At 41.8% G+C, this 22,787-nt stretch overlaps 1 pseudogene; it reads right to left on the bottom strand.

Annotated features, from left to right (window-relative positions):
* Positions 1-4,363: 4,363 nt before the first annotated feature.
* LOC120287398 lies at positions 4,364-6,188 on the bottom strand (annotated as a pseudogene).
* Between the last annotated feature and the right edge of the window lie 16,599 nt (positions 6,189-22,787).

Below are 22,787 nucleotides of genomic sequence, written 5' to 3'. Positions count from 1 at the left end.
CTGGTGGATATTAAATAAGTCACCTAATTCTGTTGAAAAATGAAGCTTCGGAAGGTTATAATTCAAAAGAGGCTTTGCTATCAACCACAAAGAATTTTAGCTAATTCCCTTGAAATTACCAAATGTCCTTTATTGTTTCAAATCTCGAAGCTCCTCCGCAGATTTTCTCAGAGAAGTGGGAGACTTGTTAAAGGGTGGCTAGATGAAGGAAAGTTTCTAATTGTAATTGTCATGATACATTTTACGCTAACCATTTTAAGAGAGAAAAATTCAAAAGATAGTATGACTACCTTACATCTTTGAGTATTGAAATTGGTATGGACATTATAAATGCGATAATTTTTTATGACGCTTACTTGAATACCTCGACTTTTTTTTCTGACCACTTGGGCACATAATTTTTACAACGTTTCCTTAATTGTCATAGCTTTCAATTGAGTGTCATAACTTTTAAAAACGCTTATTCAACATGGCATGACACTTGTGATGCATATTTATGAAAGTTATAGTATTAAAGTGATTGATTGGAAGTTATAGTGTTCAAGTGAGTACTGTATAATATACAGTGTATATAAGTTATACATTTAAATGAGCGAAAAAAGTTATGATACTTAAACAACACTATATAAAAGTTATGACACTTGTGTTCTTTTCCTAATAAAATTGCTAGAGCGCAATTTTTGTTTATTAACTTGATGCTATGTAATAATTCAGTGGGCATCTGTTCCCCGGTTTCTTACCTTCGGCACATCAAATTTTCAATAACTAGTAATCTCGAGTTTTCTTCCTGGGGAGTATTATCTACGTACGGAAGTTTAAATACTCATTAGTTTTTAGATCCTACTTTTTGGCTGGAATCGGCCTTTTACCCTCTGATATTAAGATGCTTGCTCTGCTTATCCTTGTCAATATTATCACAACGCAAATGCACAGCAAGTGATTTTATGGTGTGAACGTCCTGCATGATACACTGAAAAATCGGAAGCAAATCACCAACTAGGCAAGTCCTTTCATGGTGAGGGCGTATTAGGAACGCCTATTCCTGCATTTTCTCGTAAATGAATTATTCAACTTTTTAAGGATCTGATACTTTTCTGAGGAAGTGGTCCGCACCATCCGCTGCTGAGTCGACCCTGGACGGCTGCAACAGTGAAGTACAGAGATAAAAAAGAAAGACGCTGACGTTATCTGTGAATATCATTCCCACCTTAGATTCACGCATTCCTTAGCTGGAACAGAGGAAATTTAACCTGATCGGGGTTTCGTCGAAGCAGCAACGGAACGACACATCACCGGATTTAGATATCTACTTACGGCCCCAGCGAAGCAGATTAGTCAATTGGAGAAATAAGGGAAAGAGTTGTTGAAAGTGCTCACCCAGGGGTTGATTTCCTAAACCCTATCTCTGTTGCTGTTGTCAAAGGTCCATTGTTGACCTTCTCAAACACCGATCCATTCAGAGAACAGTTCGTCTTTATCCTTCTCTCAGGATCATTATCTAACAACTCATGCACTCTCTTTTCTCCCCTCTGCACCGATAAAACCATGTGGCAGCATCATCCAATTTTGATTTGTTGTGATTGTGGCCATTAGTCTTGTGCTTTACATATTTTATTGGCACGGTCTTATCAACCTCTAGAATGTGCTTTTAAATTGGGTTATTAGGTGGGCGTTTACATCCACTGAGCATTAAAAATGCTCTCAATACAACGTTTATTTTGCTTGAATTGCATAATATGTAATACTTAGGCTTGCAAAAGAAAAGAAAAGGCCCAAGACCTCAGCCCATTCCACCTTCAGTCCAGATAAATCTGAAAATGTTTCCTTCTCTTCTCCCCCTTGTCACGAACCAGAGAAAGAAAAAGAAATGGGGCTTTTGCATGTACGCGCGGGAGGCTACGATGACTCAAGTTTGCCTTTTGTTTTGTAGCACCCTAGGATTATAATCCTTGGTTCATTTAATCAAGGGAAATTTTGTAGTTAGGACATAAATTCAGGTCTATATTACTTTTGAGTTACCGTGTCGATTCGGGGAGTCGTTTGGCTGTGAAAATTATGTGGAAATGATAATTATGGTGTTGTGGAGCCGTGAGATCTTACAAAAATTAGTTTCAAGTTATAGTTCGATTGGAACGAATTTTTTAGAGTTTTGTGCACATTGCTACTCAGTTCAATTTTTTTGTTTTTATAATGGTTTTCACTATTCTTTGGTCATCTTTTGAGTTGATAAAGCTAAGGATCTTATAATACTTAAAAAGAGTTTTTTTTCTTTTTCAAAGTTTGCTCTTGTTAGGATTTGGTGCACAAATACAACAAAATAGAGTCTAAACGTAAGAAAGAGAAATCGAGACACCGACTTTATCCTAATTTACCGTCAAGGGGTACATCCAACAGATAATTATGCTATAATTAGCATCTCTTACATCTCTATATATCACTCAATTACAAGAGAAATATAATATATAGGCGGCACAAGAAAACTCTAAAGTTGAGAAAGCGTTAAGCTATTCAGTAGTTATTTATGGACCTAAGCCCAAACTACTCTTTTGACCTTATCCCTCGCTCGTTCATTGAGGAGTGAGATCCCATGTCTTCTTGTCGATGAGGAGTACAAACCACACCTTAATAGCTTGAACCGGAGTTTGTTAAAGAAATACAACACGATAAAGTTGGTAGCACAAGCTTGGGTGGCTGTTTATCTTGCAAGTGATTATTCGTCACGCAACTGCCTGCCTTGAGGTCTTTTGTCGACCCATAGTGAATGACTCAACCCACAAATAGTGTTACCTAATAGAGTCTCGGTCGAAGTTATTTGGTGTGTAAATTTGATATTCAAATTATGTTCTCTTTTTTGTAGAACTTTGAAGCTTGCTAGGCAGCCTAGCTTCCATTCGGGCTTTTGGTTAGTGGTGATTGGTGGTTATATCTTCTTTATATCATATTTTGAAAGTGGTAAAGATTAGGGAGCATATCCGTGGCATAAAAACTTGATCAAACATTTGTTATCCTTTATGGTATTCGAAATAGTTAGAAATGATTTTGACCATTTGAAATAGTTTAATTTAAATACTTGTGATTGGTAGGAGAACTAGCATGTGAAACAAATTGTGAAAGGTTATATGAATTGATTTATGAACTTGGTTTGTGAAACCTAATAGGCTTTGAGAATGAGAATCTTATACTATTGATATGCATTGGTCAAGAACTAAGTTCTACATGGTGATGCGAGTTTTGTAGGAGCCACCCTTTAAAACCTTGTATTACGTTATGAGGTTGCCAAGGACTAAGTGCTATACCATGACATAAGTCTTGTGAGAGCGATCTCTAAAATTTGTATTATTGATACAAATTGGTCAAGGACTAAGTGCCACTTGGTAATGTGAGCCCCATTAGAGCCACCTCAAAAATCTTGTACCATTGATATATATTTCTCGAGCTGTGGCCCCGAGTCATCAATGCATCTTAATATAACATGGAGATATAAGAGACTTGTTGAAAATGAGTAGATATCTCTGCTGCGACCTTCACACCCAAACCGTTTTCGATGCTGAAAGTTTATGAGATAATTTTCTGTGTCTACTTGCGAAGTATGGGAAGTCCTATGGTTAAGTCTCTATTCTGCACTGAACGCCCTCTCCACATGAAGTGCGGTAGGGGACTTCAATTGGTTATAGTAAGTCTTAGTCTCCCACTTAAAAAATAAAAATAAAAAATCCCAACTTTCGATATTCTTCTTTTAATCAACTACTTTATCTAGAGTTATTTTAGAGAGCGTTTTTCGCATATAGCACGATTTCTTAGTGAATGGTTTTTCAGATTGGGCTTTTTATTGATAGTAGTCATCATTTCGAAAATCGTCAGAAATTCAGCGGGCGGTGAAATACAAGAATAGTAAGAGTTCCTACCAAATTGGTAGCAGATGTCGAACTGTGAAAGTACAGCATGTTTTCTACAAGAACGACGATACATCCGGGCAATAGGAACAAAGTCAGCAACTTGGCAGAAGAAGCATTGATCTTCATGACATGCTGAGCGTGGATTGGGAATTACTGTGCCGCAGTATCACAAAATCAGAGCATGAAAATTTGACGCCAATGGAATATGGATGGATCGTTCTTGATGGATGTCTGATCAATACGAGAGTTCAGGTCCCGCAATGGAAAGCGTGCACAACCTTTTGTGCTCGATAATTTGACAAGCAACACTTTAATGATCATTTTGAGGCTGATCCGAGTGCCCAAAGTCGTTGCAATTGTTTTCACTGAGTTTATATGCATCTGATCGAAATCTGTGTTTTGTTTCTATTATGACTTTGCTTGGCATTTGGCTCTGGTCCATATGAGAAACTTTCACAAAACAGGGATCGAGAAACAGGAGATTCTTAGTAAATAATACTTTACTGAGGAATTACTCGTACAAGAGGTAAAAATACCCATTGACCACTGACATAAAGCAGTGTTTTTATTCTTGGAAGTCTCTCATGGAAACTAGGAATGCTTGCGTAAGTTAAATGGCTCAATTTTCTGTTGGTGTTTTTCTGGTCATCCATTCCATTTAGTTGTTGTCGTACCAAAACCGTGCCTGGAGGTAGTCGATGCTTTTCTTGTCCACTTGGAAGGCCTTGGTGAGAACATCAGCAGAAATGGGTGGCTTTGCTCCAAAGATGGAGTTAGCAATGGTAATGACTCCTGGATTTTGGCTGCTCAAACCGGCAAAGGCCAGCGCAGGGGTCTTTCCAGTATTCAACTGGAAGTGAATGAGTCCAATTGGGAAAACAAAGACATCGCCTTTGTACAAGACTTTGGTGAAGAGAGTGTTGTTCAATTGGTTGGATGTGACGAAGCCAACAAGGAGTGTGCCCTCAATGACGACCAAGACCTCAGTGCCGCGAGGGTGAGTGTGGGGAGGGTTTAAACCTCCAGGAGCGAAGTCACGCGAGCCGCGGATATGCCCAAAGTATTGAGTCCTGGAAACTCGTTGACGGTTGCAGGTGTGACTTTCGATCCAAGTGGGTTTGCAGTATTCCCAGGGTTTCTGAACCCCATAAAGGTGAAGTCATCTGCATTGGCTTGCTTAGGGTCCTTGCAAAACTCCCCGTTCACAAACACTGCATAAGAAAACAGAACTCATCTTAATATGCATCACTCAATATGTGATGACTATTGTACTAGTTATAGTCGATGACAATGTCGTCATGTTACCAAAATAAAACCATTTTGCATGTTCTGTTTATAGCATCGCTGACAAGAAGAAAACAGCATGCCAATAACACTAGAATAGAGGTTTAACCTGCAGACTTGGGGTCGTTGATGGCCACGCATATGTCCTGAAGAGGACTTGGGTCATAAGCAAAGGCAGTTGCAGTTGCAAAGCCAAAATGAGAAGGCTAACTGGAAAGGACTTCATTGTGGGCGGAGTTGGGGCTGATCTCAGGTTCTATTTCCTAGCTCAGAGTATTATTGCTCGAGGGAGGAGTGAGGTGCCTTGCATGACATGGTCTCTATTTATACATGACAGTGCTTGACCTGGTAAACAATTTATGCAACAAGTTTCCCTGCAGAAGACCAAGTTTTCAATGTTTCTATCTTTATTTCCCTTTCTTAATTCCAGACAATGAACCGTTCCATAACCACTATGACCGGGTGGCAGTCTATTTGATTTTCTCATCTCCAGATTAAACAATGCATATTATCAGCTATGGAAGTGCTCATTCATAACTTTTACAACCTTGCATTATTCCTCCTTCACTTCTTCAGCTCTTCAGCATCAATTTAGAGCAGCATGATTACACAAGGACTGTTTTCTGAACACAGTTTCATGCATCCAAAGTGGATTGAATTGACCCTTTCTAGAGTAGGAAAACTCTTTCACACTCATCTTCACCATGGAAAGTTTTGGGCTGCAGATATTTCGTATCAGTAATAATCAGGGGACTTCGTCTGATTTAACATCCCAAACACTGAACTTAGTAGCAATCCACATAGCAGTGATTCACTCTCCTGTTGCACAAAACTTGATTCATTAAGTACCTTTGGGAACACAAGTTCATGGGAGGTCAGAAATAAGATGCTGTTGTCCAAAGCTGCGACTGCTTCACAACCTTATGAGCAGAAACGTTTTACGAAAGTTATAACTTGTAAGCAATTTCTTATTCCAAATTCCAATGGCTTCTAGAACTTACATGACATCGCTTACTTGCGGATCAAGGGTGTGATTGTTTCCATGTGTGCTGGTGGATATTAATTAAGTCACCTAATTCTGTTGGAAAACGAAGCTTCGAAGGTTATAATTCAAAAGAGGCTTTTGCTATCAACACCAAAGAATTTTTGCTAATTCCTTGAAATTACCAAATGTCCCTCTATTGTTTCTAACCTCGAAACTCCTCTGCAGATATTTTCAGAGAATTGGGAGAGTTGTTAAAGATGGGTAGATGATAAAGGCAACTTTCCAATCGTAATTGTCATGATAGATTTTGTACTAACGATTTTAAGAGACGAAAGTTGAAAAGACACTCCCGCTGCCTTATGTCTTTGAGTAATGAGATTGTTAGAAGCACAAACTTATTTAATTAATTTTACGCTATATGATATTCCAATGCGCAGCTGCTCTCCAATGCCTTATGTCTTTGAGTAATGAGATTGCTAGAAACGGTCCGCACTCAACTACTCCTGCACTCTCTATTCTCCGCCTGCTCCAATAAAATATACGTGGCAGCATCACACATTTTGATCTTTTGTGATTATGACCATTACTCTTCTGGTTTGCATATTTTATTGTCACGGTCAATCAGAAGAAGATTGAGGTAGCCATCGAGATTGTTTGAGGAGAAATGTTCCGCATCTGCAGCATGAAGACTTTCAAGTTGCTGATATATCCCCGTTAGTAATGATTAATAACGTACGAATTAGCACCAAAGTACATGGGATGTACTTAGAAACCAAGCATTCTTTTTTTTTTTTTTTCCTGCAAAAATTCATGAATATGGACTTTCTTCTTTTTGGAGTTTCGAGGCGAACGATGATAAATAGAAGCACAATAGTTTGGCTTCTGAACGAGGCCCACACATGCAAGACCCGGTTAAAAAAATTAAAGTGGAGAGATTGCTGCGATGGTTAGATTATGGTGACTTAGGGTGCGTTTGTTTGCGTTTCTGTTTAAAAATTGTTCTAAGGAACAGTAAATAGAAAAAAGTGTTTCTGTTCGGGAACAATTTTTGAACAAACAACGCGTTTGGTAAACTTGTTCCGGGAATAAAAAATAAACAGAAACATATTTGGTAAATTTGGATAATTTTTTATTTCTTTTATTTTTTCTATTTTTTTTCTATTTTTTCCTTTTTTTCTTTTTCATTTTTTTTTTCTTTTGGACGGTCGCCGGCCAAGGCCTTGGCCGGGCGACCGGCCGACGAGGGTCGGCCTCGCCGGATCTCGGGCGAGATCGAGCTCGCCCAGGGCCGGCGCGAGGTCGGCTCGCCTTGATCCGGCGAGGCCGAGCCGCCCGCCGGGCGGGCGAGGAGCGGCTCGCCGGGCCACCGCCAGGCGAGGCCGAGGCTCGCCGGCCGGGGCGAGGTAGGCCTCGCCGATCCGGGGGCGAGATCGAGGTCGCCCGTATCCGACGCGAGTCGGCCTCGCCGGATCCGGGGCGAGATCGAGGTCGCCCTGTGCCGGCGCGAGGCCGACCCTCGCCTGGCCTACGGCGAGCCTCGGCCTCGCCGTGGCCGGGCGAGGCCGCTGGCCCTCGTCGGCCGGGCCCCGGCCATGGCCGAGGCCGGCGACCGGCCAAAAGAAAAAGAACAAGAAAATAAGAGAAAAAAGAAAAAAGTGTTTCTCAGTGTTTCGTAAACAAGAAACACAAAATTTGTGTTTCTTGTTTCTGTTTCTTTTTTGTTCCTGGGAACAAAAGAACAAAAAAACAGAAAAAGTGTTTAAAAACACAAAAAAGAAATACAAACAAACAGGCCCTTACAGCCCATATCTTACGTTGGAGACTACACTGCATGATAAAATTGTCAATGGATTGGATTGCGCAAACAAGGACATTTAAAGGATTAACTATAATTAATGTCCCACATAAAGTACTAACAAGCTAATTTTTTAAAGGTTACAATTAAGAGTATTAGTGATTTTGGTTTTTCGTCAAACGCACATCATAGTGAAGAGCAATTGATTTATTTGGTTGATACTAAATTTGTTGGCTTAACTTTTGTTAAAGGTCAGTCCTATTAGATAAATTAGTAGAAAGACTTTAGGCTCTCTCCAGGTAATCTACTTGACGAGGCATGGCGACAAGTGCTCTATATATAAATGCAGATTGTTGACCAAGTACAGCGCTTTCTGCGTGATAGGCAACATTGAAAATCTTCGGATATTATGCAAGTTTGGTTTTAGACGCGATGGACGGGTCATTCCACAACAACTACAAGCACGTGTTCATTACTTTGATTTTATATTCCTAGGAAAAAGAAATGAACAGCAACTTTCATAAATTGACGCGACGGCCCGGGACTAAGTCAATGGAGGCCAAGTCTTGACAAGGAATGTTCGCGTGATGGGTGTTTATCACGACCATTCATGTACCAATGAGCTTGATTTGACGTGATGTAGGGGCCCAAATGTGACATCCGAATTTCACCGGACCTCGAGCATGTAACGATTTGTGATGGGTTGACGAATTTGTCATCAGACTACGTTGCTGACACCAATTACGACCCCGCTTCATCATCACACTCGCCGTAATGAAACGTCACGTTTTGTAACGTTCTCGTGATAGCTCCTCATCTAAATTTCTCGCTTAACACAGTCAGCTATGACGACACGTTAACCCCGAGCGGCCTAAAATCAACGGAGTCGAAGACCTCAATTTTGTACCACCCTGCCACCACCGTCCTTCTTCTTAGACGGCTCACCGATGACCACATTTTCGGCCATGCATCCACGTAAAATTCCCTTCTCCATGCGGTGATTGAAGCCCACGTATGTGGCCCACACGAATGAGGGCCGTGGAACCGAGATGCTCCGTGCACGTTCTCCTCTTCGTGGGTCAACAATTGGAGGGAGTTGACCAGGCTGCCACGTCCTTGCATGAGGGAGCAAGGTGGCGTGTGCTCTGTATGAAGGTTGGCTTCTCTTCAGCTGGAAAGCGAAGCCGGGGATGTCGATCAAATGGAAGCCACGCATCAGCCCTTCTTGCGCTGGTAAGAGAAGACCCGAATAATGGCCAGCGGTCGAAGACCTCCCATGCAGGGAGACACGTCTGCATGCCATGATCAACGTGGAAGCAGCCCGCAGCTCTTGCTGCCTCGGTGTCTTCGGCTGTTGACTAGAAGAGTCAACAAGCCAATCTTCGAAAGGACAAGACCGCCAGTAGAAGAAAGAGAAAACAGAGGGAGAGAAAGAGAGAGAGCGGCAAGTGAGAAGAGAGAAACTGAGAGAGAGAATAGAGGGCGCGAGAGAATGAGTGGCGAGAGAAAAGAAAGGGACTGCTCCTTCGTCGTGTATGCACAGCCGCCGTCCCCATCGTGCTGATCCAGCCGTCCCACAGCCTCAACCGCGTCCATGAAAGCGCGAGCTTCCGAACCTCTCGCCATCGTGTTGTTGTCGCCGTGTACCGGTTGTTGTGCTAAACCGGTGAGTTTATACACTAAAAATCTTCTTAGTAGGCTAATAACGTTTAAGGGTGTTTAGATTTATTTAAGTGTAATTAGATGGTTAGATGAGAATGTATTAGTGATTAGTAGTTAATTGCATTGCATATTAGTTAGGTGGTTAGTGTACTTAGTTAAAGAATTGCCTATAGTATTTACTGAATGCATCTCAGGATTTTTCCTGACCCTTATTGGGCTTCAATTAGGCATTATGGGCATAAATTGGATTTTTAGTATTTATTTATTAATTTTCGAAATTAATTAATTATTTATTTAATTTTTCCGGAAATTCAACTGGGATGACTGATGACCGGAATTTCATGCTAATTGTCGTGGTGTAGTCCGTTTATTTAATTGAGCTTCAATTTGTATGGAATTGATTTAATTATGAATTTTTAGGATTTATTCCTATTGAGTTGATTGTTAATTATTTGATTGAGAAATCGTTGGGTATTGGTTATTGGTATCAAAAGTAAGTTGGTTATCATCTGAAAGAAAATACGTGGGCTCGGTGAATTGGAATATCACTTGAGAATGCACGTGACTTCGGTGGTTGAATATGTTATCTTGGCGAAGGGGTCACCTTAGAGAATGCACATGGCTCATAGACTCGGCATGTCCTCCAGAGAATGCACGGGCTTGGGACAGAGTATGGCATTGTAAAATGGGCACGGGGCTCGGTGATTCGATGCGTCACTTTAGTGAGTTAGCACCTAAGGGAAGGCACGTCGGCCCGGCATCGTAAAAGGGCACGTGGGCTTGGTGATTTGATGCATCACTTTGGCGAACTAGTGCCTAAGAGAATGCACGTGGGCCCAGGGAATCAAGTGTGGCATCTTGGAAGAGACACGTGGGCTTTGTGATTTGATGCATAACTTTGGTGAACTGGTGCCTAAGATAATGCACGTGTGCTCGATGACTAGATATACATTGTGGAGAATGTATGGTACTGATTGATTGACCTGGGAACGATACACTTGACATGTAATCGACTAGATCGATTTGATTGATACTGATCTATGTGAATTTGTGTGGGTGCCTATTTAAACTGTATCGACTTGTAGGGTGGATTTGAGGCGAGGTAAGTCCTCTATACAAAATGCGTGATTGTGTGGTTAGGGTGCCTATGAGCATATTACCCTCATAATCGGGGTTTAGGGCATGGATTTGCTGAAACATTGTTTCACTGGTTATTGAATAACCATTTTCAGGTCCTTAGAAGGTGGTCGTGAGTACCAAGGCCCCGAAGTCTGAGGAGGAGGAGTATGGAGGATCGGTGGATGTGTCCTGTTAGTATGTCATAGGACAACCTCTTTTAAGAGTCGACCTTCTTGTAGGCTTTCGACTAGACTCATTTCGTACCTAAATCTCGTTGCTTATAAAAGTGTGCTTGTGTGAATTGATGTCATGTTTTTCTATCCCAAGATGATTATTGTCGGGATTTATTTTCGCTTCCGCATGTGCTTAAAAATGAATGGGTCGGCGACTCGTCCCGGGAAGTCGCAAAATATTATTGACTAGAGAGGGATGGGCATGTCGGGTTCGGGGCGCAACACTAAAACTGAGCCAAGTAATTGAGTCCCCCTTGTTTGTCTTATATAATTGATATCTGACGCCTTTTCAAGCTCAACTTGTTTGTGTAAAGACTGATACAATAGTGTATGTTGTTGAAAGGGTCAATCTCCGTGTCTCCCGAGCATGTGCTTTTACATTTGCGAAAGAAATAGTTTAGGGTTGCTGATGTTCTCCCTCGTTAAATTAGAAAATTTGATCCACTCTGTTATTTGGAGGAAACTAAAAAGAATATTTAGAGCATATGCTTGCTTGCAATGCACTTTTATATGTTGGACCAAAAACATATCTCATCTTGGACTGAAGCATTTCTTAAGGTTGTTTCACATAGCTAGGCTTTGTTAATAAGGTTATCTTCTATTCTGTTGAATGGATTTCTAGATGGTCTCGTAGTTTCTGGAATGGACTTGTTGAGACCGGCGAACTTGAGGTTTAACATGATTTTTGCTTTGGTTTTTATGTTTTTGTTGAAAGTTCGAAAGTCCTTGGAGCAAGGATTATCTAGCAAGCATGCATTGATTAATGTACAAGTGAGAGAACTATGCTGGGAATGGATCAAGGAATCGACGTAACACTAACCCTAGTCAAATTGAATAGAGATATGGCATTTCGATTAGAAAACACAATTCGATATCCAGTTCATCCCCGCTTGACACCTTTATGCTTTGGTTTAATTAAGAAAAGCGCTTACTAGTTTTTCACTTGAAAAGCTTTGAATATGCCATAGGTCCATTCGTGTTTGGTTCCTAAAAAGTACTTTGAAAATCAATGGTTTCAATTTGTGGATTATGCTTCACCTTCCTCAAATGATGTAAGTCACAACAACCAGACCTTCGGAGTTTGCAAACTTTTGCAATTTTTGTTTGACTTTTCCGGCATACGACACGTCAGCCAGTCCTCTTGATGAAGTAAATTGGATCACCTGAGGAGTTTTTAAAAGGGAAATACGCAGGAACTTCATCGCTTTGCCAAGAGTATGCATTGCATTATGATTCAACCATGTACTTCCATTTGTTAGCTGTTTTTTATCCATTGCAAGGATGTGAAAACCGCAACACCAATCAGAAGCCTACCAAAATGAACATGCATTACGGACGATGATTGAAAGAAAAAACCTATACTGAAAAAAAGAAAAAGAAAAAAAAAAAGAGGTTATTTTTTTACTTCTGCTAACGAGACTCGCTTATAGGAAATTGCAAGAGGAGCAGAGAGGTTTAAACGCAGTTTACACTTCTTAATATAACATGGAGAAATGGGAGAGTTGTTGAAGATGTGTAGATGATGGCAACTACTTAATTTGCATATCTGTAGTGAGCTTCACATCCAATATGTTTTCGGTAGTGAATGTTTATTAGATAATTGTCCTTCTCTACTTGCGAAGAACGGAAAGTTCTATGACTTAACGTGCTCGCTATTCTTTTCCGAACACCTGATCCATATAAAATATCATAGGCGACTTCAATTTGGTTATAGTGAGTCTTTGTCTCCCACTTCTTTGTCATACCCCGAACCCCGTGCACACAACAACCCTTTCCTTGGTCGATAGAAAGCGATATCCCAGGACTCATCGCCAACCCTTCATTTTTTAATCTTTCATTATGCACAAGCGGAAAGTGAACCATCTCCCCATCAACAAACAATCAAGAAAGAAAACAGGGATAGTGTGATGAATAGAAAAAACACAACATCTACTCATATTTACACATTTTTACATTTTTCATATTAGATTAACTTTACGGAGGATCGTTTCTAATTTACAAGCCGGACAAAGGGCCGATTCATCCTTTAAGCCAGACCAAAAAGAAGCTAGGCTAGGCAAACTCAACTATACACCAAAAAGAACCCTCAGCTCGACACTATAGTCACTTGATCCGGTGGACTCGCACTCCATCAATTCAGATATGGAGCTATACGGGCCGGGCTTGCTGGTGAAGGGGGCCAGGATTCTCCACGCATCGTCGGGAGGGTCCAACTCCATGGGATCCCGCTTGGCGTCCTTAAGGCCCCCTACTCGGCGGCCCGTCATGGCCTTGCGAGAGGACCGATCAGCATATCTCCATTTTGGATTAACTATGCCAAGAACCTATGGGGTATCCATTGCCTCGATCCCTTATCCACCCAGATGGTGGTGAGATACTTTCGTACAAATATGCCCGACTCGGGAAGCGGTGGTGCATCACGACAGTATCCCAATCCTTAGGGATACCAAACCTCATTGGCGGAAGTGTCATTCTAAGGAGTTGAAAGTGGTTATACAATAACCAAAGTGAAATATAAATCTCAGCGAATCCTCCCCTAAGCCCCTGATTAGAACTCTAACACAACTCAACTCAAGGTATCTCTCCAGAACCACCCCACAAACAAGCCACGACTAACAACCAACAACCAACAAATCACAACAACAAGGGTCAACCACCAACTACATAGTCGATTCACATGCAACCTTACTTGGTATTCCATACCATGCACGTTGAATCTCAGTATAATACACGCAATGCACATGGCCATTAGATGATACAGCCATCAATCATATACGAAAGTTGCGTCACAAGCAATCTCACCTGGCCATTGCTATACCCTGGACGTTATCAATTAATGCGTGTGTGCCATAAATAATATGATCAACATGTATAACCAAAACTAATGATGCCATGATTCTCATATCCTCTTGCACTTTAGTGCGCCACCTATCATGCATCAATCAATCACACGGTCCCGATTATAAGATAAAATCGTCATGACATGACCCATACCGCGCCACACAATTTTACCCCATAATAAGGCCCAACTAACACAACCCTCATGAGTACTCAGTTACTAATGACCTATCGGCCATAGCTAACTTTTTGATTAGTGCTCATCCACCTTAACACTCATGCGTGCTCTAGTTATTAATGACCTCCCCAGCCATGGCTAACTTTCCAATCGCGATCATCCGAATTTTGCTGGGCTACCGATAAAAAGATCGGGCTTTGTCCAACCCCGTCAAGCACAGCTACGTTTAGAACTCCCATTTAGACAGTTTCCCAAAAAGGGATATCGGTCTATAATCTATTGCGACCGGCTTCTAACTCCCGCCGGGTATCGCCCTAAACTCCCGTTGGGTGACAGTCCAACATTTGATCATGCAAACATACCTCCTCAAATCCTTCTTCATAAAGACGGTCCATCTCTAATGTCCCTTAGACTAGGCATATTCCCTTTGATGAAAATCACTCAATTCATACGGATGCTCATGTATGTATACACTCAAATCACCTTATAAGTTCAAAATACATGAAATTAGGCACTTTTCATTCTCGGGTGAATAGTGCTCATGAACAGTACCACGTGAACAGTAAGATTTCAGAATTTAATAACTAATAAATTAAATCCAAAAATCAATAAAACAATAATTAAATTAAACAACCAATCAATTAAAGCTAAACATGTTTAATTAACCACATTAAGCAAGTAAAGCAATATTAAACTAATCTAATCTTAACCATTAATCTAACCATCTATCTTAGGACTAATATAACTTAATTAAACCTCATAAGCTAGAATTGACACTAATTAAACTAATCCTAAGCAAGTTTAGGCACCAATCAAGAGATTATGAGCTAAACTCACCCGTTAAATGGGCTAAAGACACGTACGCGGCGGCAACGATGAAGGCGATGCATTGGGACCTCAACCATGACGATCCAAGGTGATCCCAAGCTCAGAACAACAACAACAGCTCAAACTCCCATTAAAACTCCCAAAAACTAGACTACAAAGGTGGGAAAGAAGTTGGGCAACCGATCAAAGCTCCTAAGGGGCTGGGGCAACCGCCGGCACCAAGGGGGCAAGGGGGGAGTGGTTGGTAGCTGAGCTGGGTGAAAGCTTGGTTGAAATGGGAGAAAACGGGCTGAAATCACGAAATAGGTGGACCAGGCGGACTCTAGGCGATCTAGCAAGTGATGGCTTCTTGCCTGTGAGCGGGTCAACCGGCGGCTCCGTTCGGTGAGCAGCCAAGTCAGTCCGTACGGATTGGCTCTCCTGGACATAGTGGCACGAAGGCTAATTCTCACCGGAAGACAACTTTTAACTCAGGCTTTTGGAGAAAGGTCACCGAGCAGTAACAAGGCTAAACGGGTTAGACTTGCGTTGGCTTCCCGCCGGTCAATGCCGAGTCATCCGGCGACTTCAACTGGCGAACGGCCAAATCAGGGCGGATGGTCTGGATATCTTAAGCACGGTGGTGGGTGGCACGAGAGTTGATTCTTCGGGAAGGCAACAATCAATTCAGCTTTTCACAAGAAAGTTTGTAGGAGTAAAAGGAAGAAGAAAGGAAAAACTACGAGAGAGAGAGAGAGAGGTTGGTCGAGAGAGGGTTGAAGGAGGGAGAGCGAGGGTGATTGGAGGGTGGCTGCACCCTTTTAGAAGGCTATCAAGTATGCCTCAAATCCCCATGCAAAGATGACCTCATCTTTCTCTTTCTTCTTGCCTTATCCAAATGCTTTTAGGCGCAATTTGGTCATTTCCACCTTGCACAATTTCCCCCATCCGCCTTGGACTGAAATTGATGTATGGGCCTAAGAAATGGGTTGGACATAAATAGAAATGGACTTGGGAATTGATTGGGCTCAAAATGGGCTTAAGGTTTACTAATAGGCTTGAAAGAAGAAATAGTTGGTTGGGCCCTATGGGCTCGCTTGCTTGCCTTGGGCCTACCATGGTGGCTGTCCCACCTGGGCCTAAGGCCCACACTAGCTTTGCTCAGCCCACTTTCATAGGCTTGATTTCTCGATTTGTAAGCCATTTTTCCTCACCCTTGGCTTGCCTTGCACCGTTGATCGTCGAAGTAGCATCACCCAAAGTTCGTCCCCGACATTCCCGATAATTCAAGTCTAATCTTGGGTTCTCATGCCATATCAATTTCGCCATAATGCCATTTTAGGTACAACTCAGACTGATAGACGGCTTTGAGGGTTCACGCGTAACCGACTCGTGCCAAACCACGTTCAAGACATCTTGACACATGGACGTCTTTGACTAACTGAAATTGCGGAGGATAGATTCTTATTTCAAAGTACACGATTACTGAAGATCGACCTAGGGTCATTCGCGGGCTCGATAACTGTAAACAAAATCACCCGTCGTTCCATTATGTTCTATCCACGAATCGACCTCTAGTTGTCCTTGAAATTGGCCTACTTATTTATAGGATCATCCTCTCGCAAGTCTCACGGTCAAGTTCTTTAGTCGTACGAGTTCTGTTCTCATTAGCCTTTCCCCTCAAGATCAATATCTCAGGAGTGATCAATTCCAAGTGAGATCAACCAACAATACATTAACGAAACTCACATCCATTTATCCCACAAAGGGCTCGAATTTTAGGATGTCACACTTTCGTCTTTTAAATTTCCATATTCTGCTTTTAATCAACTACTCTTATCTTGAGATATTTTAGGGAGTATTCTTTGGCTATGTGGCACGGTTTCTTAGTGAATGGTTTTCCAAATCGGGCTTTTTAGGCTGAAACTATTCATGTTTTCAAAAATGGCCTGAAATTCAGAATGGAGGGAACACATGAATCGTAAGAGCTCCCACGTAATTGCAGTAGGATAGTTTTCACAGATATGCAGATGTTGAACTGCGATAATACCGCATGCTTTCTACAAAATGACAATACATCGTGGTTAGTAGGAAACAAGTAGACAACTAGGTAGCACAAAGCATGTTGTGCGGAGGAAACCCTAACTAGATGAGAAAGAAAACAATAATAATTAAGAACACGGAGATTTACGTGGTTCGGCGAAAAAATCCACCTACGTCCATGGGAGAGAGAGAGACGATTTCTTATTTGAGCGTATCACAAGAGTACAAGGTACAATGCTTAAATAAATAAATCTTTAGATCCCCACTTTCTTAAACTTAGTAGAAAGGAATTCCACCATAAAGATATTATCAAAATTGAAACCCAAATCTAGGAAATATATAGGAAACAAATAGCCTACAATCTTCAAGCCTTCCTAGATTTCTGATTGAATTTTGTGGAATTCAAGACAACATCAGCAAATCTCCACCTTTGGCTTGAATAAACCACACGCTCCACTTGAACCAAGAAACAAATATATCTCTCCCTCCATCATACCTTCGCAAAGGTACGCCCCGCACCTGGATCGATGTGGCCTCCATCAACTTCAATGATGAGTGAGAGAAATCAAGTCCCATAGGACTTGAACTTCTCGTAGTAACCGTCTTTATGAGCATATCCGCAGGATTATCTTTAGTATGGATTTTCTTCACGTGACCCCTAGAGTGCCATAACTTTGCACAAAGGACATTTAAGTGCCATAACTTATGGAAATGTACATTTAAGTGCCAAAGGGATCACTTCGCCAATCCGGCCAAAGTTCGCCAAAAACGCAAACATGTCATTTTTCCTAAGAAAGCGAGCCCAAAACGATGCCATTTTTTGCGGCGTTGACGTGGAAAAAAAGGAAATGAGGGGAGGCGGTTGAGGGATCAGCCCTCGGCCGCCCGCCTGGAAGGGCCTGACGGTGGGGGAGGGTCGGCCGGGGTCGCTTTGGGCCCTAGCTAGGGGCCGGCGACCTCGGCTGACTAGCGGCGAGGGCTCGCGAGCCCGCGCCCCTGCATCGGGGGCGAGGGTCGCAGCCTCTTGCCCAGACCGGTGAGGTCACGGAGCCCTCGCCTAGCCGGGAAAGGCCACACGCCCGCCGGGGGTCGCCCTAGCGAGCAGCGGCCCTTGGCCCGACCGAGGGCCGCGAGCCTCACCACCGGTCCGGGTCGGCGAGAGCTCACTGGCCCTCGCCGTCACTGGGGGTCGCCAGCCTGCCAAGGCCCGACGACCCCGACCAACCCTCCCCGCCGTTGGCGGCCCTTCCCTAGCGAGGCGGGGAGGCGGGGCGACGGCTGAGGGCTAATCCCTCGGCCGCCTCCCCCTTTCCTTTTTTTTTTTAAATTTTAGAATTATTATTTTTAATATTTTAACTAAATTTAATTTTAAAATAGTTATTTTTTAATATTAACTAAATTTAGTTTTAAATTTAATTAAATTAATTTTTATATAATTTTTTTTTACATCAACCCAAAACGACGCCGTTTTTTGCATTATTTGGCCACGTCGGCGTGCAAAAGCGTCGTTTTGAGCTTGCACTTCATCGGAAAATGTCACGTCGGCATTTTTGTTGGAATGGCACTTATGTGATTCGTTTTTCTTCGAATGTGGCACTTAAGTGTACATTTCGTAAGTTATGGCACTTAAGTGTCCCTTTGTGTAAAAGTTATGACACTTAAAGCATTTTTTTGCCAATTTTCTTCAAAGCAATGCTACCATTCTCCACAAATTCGATTTTTGTGATATCAAACTTCAATGTGTTTCGTTTCTAGAATGGAACACTTGATTATTCACGAGACATATTGCTCAAGGCTATTGCAATATAATGTAACACTTTCTTGCTTTATACCCAACTCTATAACCAAACTAGTCAGCCATATTCCTCCTTCACAGCCTCGCTTATTGCCATATACTCAACTTCGCTTGTAGACAATGCTACGCCGGTTGAAGCATTGCCTTCCACAAAATAGCTCCACCGCCGAGAGTAAAGACATATCCCGTGATGGACCTTCGCTTGTCCAAATCACCAGCGAAGTCTCAATCAACATAACCTCGCTAAATCGACGATCCTCCCTTGGAACTGAACATTAAACCCATTCCGACAGCTTCTAGCCAAATAATGAAAGATCCACTTAACAGCTTCCCACGCTCCTTACCCGGATTGCTCATGTATCGGCTGATGAGACTCATTGCATGAGCCAAATATGGTTTGCTACAAAACCATGTAGCATACATGAGGCTCCCTATTGTGCTGGCATATGGTACTGAGACATCTTTACAACTTCCTCATGTGAAACAGGGTGTTGTTTCTTAGATAATTTGAAGTAATTTGCTAAAGGTGTACTAACCGGTTTAGCTTTACCCATGTTGAACCACTCCAAGACCTTCTCAATATACTTCTTTGATTTACCCAAAGCTTACTTGCATGTCTATCTCGAAGATTTCCATGCCAAGGATCCTCTTTGCAGCACCAAGATCCTTCATATCGAACTCCACTACTTAACCGAGACTTTAAGGAAATAATGTCTCTCATTTTTCTTGCAGCAATCAACATGTCATCAACATAGAGTATCAACAGAATAAGCGACTTATCATCCAAAACCTTGTAGTAAACACAAGAATCATGCACACTCCTCATGTAGCCAATACGAAGCATAAAAGAATCAAACCTTTTATTCCATTGCCTCGAGATTGCTTCAAACCGTAAAGTGATCTGTTGAGCAAACAAACATGATCCTCTTTCCTTTCCACCTTGAAGCCTTCGGGCTGCTCCATATAAATTTTCTCCTCCAAGTCACCATGAAGGAATACCGTCTTTCACATCTAGCTGCTCAAGCTCCAAGTTATACATGGCTACCATAGCTAGTAAACACGAATTGATGTGTGTTTTACAACCGGGGAAAATATCTCGTCAAATCAATCCCCTTCTGTGCAGGCATAGCCCTTTAGCAACAAGTCAGGCCTTGTATCTCTCTTTGCTCTTCTCCGTTGCTGCTTCCTTTCTTCGAAGAACCCATTTGCAACCAATGACATTCCGATCCTTGGGCTTCTTCACAAGTTCTCATGTCTCATTCTTTGTAACGACTCCATCTCCTCCATCATTGTGGTCATCCACTTTTCTTTGTGATCACTTTTCAAAGCTTCATGATAGGAGCTTGGATCGCCAGAGCCTATGGTAAGAGCATAAGCAACTATATCCTCAAACCGTACTCTCTGACAATGCTTTGAGTGCACCTTCCTTAACTCGTCGCAATGGTACGAGGAACTTCTACCGCTTCTTTGACTTTCGGAGCCTCATCAGATGACTCACCATTCTTTGCAGATTCTCTCGATTTCAAGCTCCGCCTTAACGATAGATTTACCGCTCTCCTCTCTAGCAGCCAAGGTGGCACGTAATCTTGACTTCAACATTGCATTCATCGAATATAACATCCTTGCTCGTCGAACTTTCTTCTCACTTGGATCCCATAATTTGTAGCCTTTCATTCCTTTCTTATAACCGAGAAATATGCATTGTTTTGATTTTGGATCCAACTTCGAGTGCTTCGAGCTCTACACATGTATAAAGTAGGACCCCAATCGAATATTCTTAAATTAGAATACTCGACAATTTTACCAGTCCATACCTCTTCGGAATTTTGCATTTAATTGCAGTTGATGGAGACCGATTTACAAGATAACATGCCATGCAGACAACTTCTGCCCAAAACTCCTTGCTTAGTCCCGCATGTAGCCTCATGCTTCGAGCTCCTCTCTAATAAGGTCCGGTTCATCCTTTCCGCTACGCCATTGGGGCGTATCTGGAACCGGTGAAGTGACGTTTAATCCCTTCATTCTTGCAAAGCTCCATGAATAGTGTCGATTTGTACTCTCCTCCATTGTCCAATCTCAAGCACTTAACCTTCTTCCCCATTGAAGTCTCAACTTCAGCTTTCCATTCCTTGAACTTTTCAAAGACTTCACTTTTGTGTCGCATGAAGTAGACCCAAACTTTGCGAGAGAATCGTCAATGAATGTCACAAGCATTCCTTCCCTCCTTTGACTTTACCGGTGAAGGACCCCATACATTCGTGTGTACATACTTAACACGCCTTGCTTGTATGAGTTGCAGCATTGAACCGTACTCTGCATTGTTTTCCAAACACACAAAATTTGTAGAAATCTAATTTGCATGTTTTATACCTTTGAGTGCATTCCTCTTTTTGAAGCTCCATCAATCCTCTTTCTCCCATATGCTCGAGACGCATATGCCATAGATATGTGTTATCTATCTCCGTGCTAGCATCCGTGGGACACATTTGCTCCACCTTGCACCGTGGTTCCTATAAGTCGATATAGGTTCCCGTACCTTGTCCCTTAAGAACAACCAAAGCTCCCTTAATCACCTTCAAGACTCTACCTTGAGCCGTGTACTTGCATCCATTGGATTCAAGTGCTCCCAATGAGATCAAATTCTTCCTTAGACTCGAACATGATGCACGTCTACCAAGGTTCTAATCATGCCATCAAACATCTTGATTTTCACGATTCCAACACCCACAGTCTTACACGAAGTATCATCCCCCATGAGAACTGAACCACCATCATATGCCTTGTACTCATCGAAGGCTTCTTGATGAGGACACATGTTTAAAGTGCATTTGGAGTCCATGATCCACGAATCTTCAAAGATGTCATTCCCCAACGATATGGACAAGACGTCCTCATCATTGGTCTCAACGATGTCGGTTATACTTGCTTCATCCGAGCTCTTCTTTTTTCTCGTTCTTATTTGACAGAATCTCTTGGTATGCCCTTCTTGATTGCACCCGTAGCATCTTCCTTTGAACTTTCCCTTGATTTTGATCGACCCCTACTGCTCGATCCTCGATTCGTTGATCTTCCTTCCTTGATTTCTTTTCTCCTTTGCAAAAGTCCTCTCTCGAAGATTTTGAACTGTTGGTAAAATATGTCTTCGAAAATGGGTTGAACAATGAAATCAGATCGAGTAAAAACAACTCAGACTTTGAGGCGTGATATCACTTTCTTTAAGGATTTATTTGCCCCACAACGTTGCTAATGGTCACCGGCAAAAATCCTCAGATACAACAAAGTCTCTGATGAGAATACCAAATAGCAATTTTTAGTATTTTCTCGTAGTCTCTCTAAGAAACAATCGAAAATTGGTTGCAGTTTTTCAGAAAGAAAACTCGAAAATGACCATACACTTTTCTTTCCGAAAAATGACAAGTATATATATGAAACAGTCTTGCAACTCTTTGTGAAAATTGCGAACAAACACGTTTTTAGAAAATTGTTCGGATAAACAAATGTGACTCTTCGGAAGAAGTCGAAAACGAACAATTGCAATCCTTCGGAAAAATTAAAACTGAATAAGTAATTTTCCAAAGGTTGTCTTGAAAAGACACAAATAAAATTCGGAATAAATTTTTTTTTTTAATAGAATTTCGAATTTTCCTTTATATTTCTTTCCGAAATTCTCAAATTAAAAGGCAACCTTTGAACTAAAATATAAAATAAAATAAAAAAATAAATAAATAAAAAGCAAGGGATTAATGCTAATTAAACCGCGGCATGCAAGCATGCTAAATGCTAAGTGCTAAGTGCTAGAGTGCTAAGTGCGCCAAAATCACAGACCAAGACGCTGGGTATGGTGCGTGTCTAGCCCCACCTAATCACTCCTTTAACTACAAAGGGAAATCCCACATTAATAAACTGACCCTCCCGCTCCCACCTTTTCTATGTGGGACAAAGTAAAGGGCACTCATTTTGTTTTAACAAAAAATTCCAACATGAACTACTTGCCCTTTTCCGGGTGTCGCTTGAAATTAGGGCAGCAATCACCTCTCCGATCTCCAGGGTTTCCTTGCCATAAAGGAGCGTAGTCACCAAATGGTCAAACAAATCCGGCAACGATGCCAATAGTAGAAGTGCTATGTCTTCATCCTCAAACTTTACCTCCAA

This window comes from Eucalyptus grandis, chromosome 8, assembly GCF_016545825.1.
Source record: "Eucalyptus grandis isolate ANBG69807.140 chromosome 8, ASM1654582v1, whole genome shotgun sequence".
NCBI classification, from domain to species: Eukaryota; Viridiplantae; Streptophyta; class Magnoliopsida; order Myrtales; family Myrtaceae; genus Eucalyptus; species Eucalyptus grandis.
The sequence above is the reverse complement of the archived record's forward strand: the minus strand, read 5'-3'. Positions and strand labels throughout refer to the sequence as shown.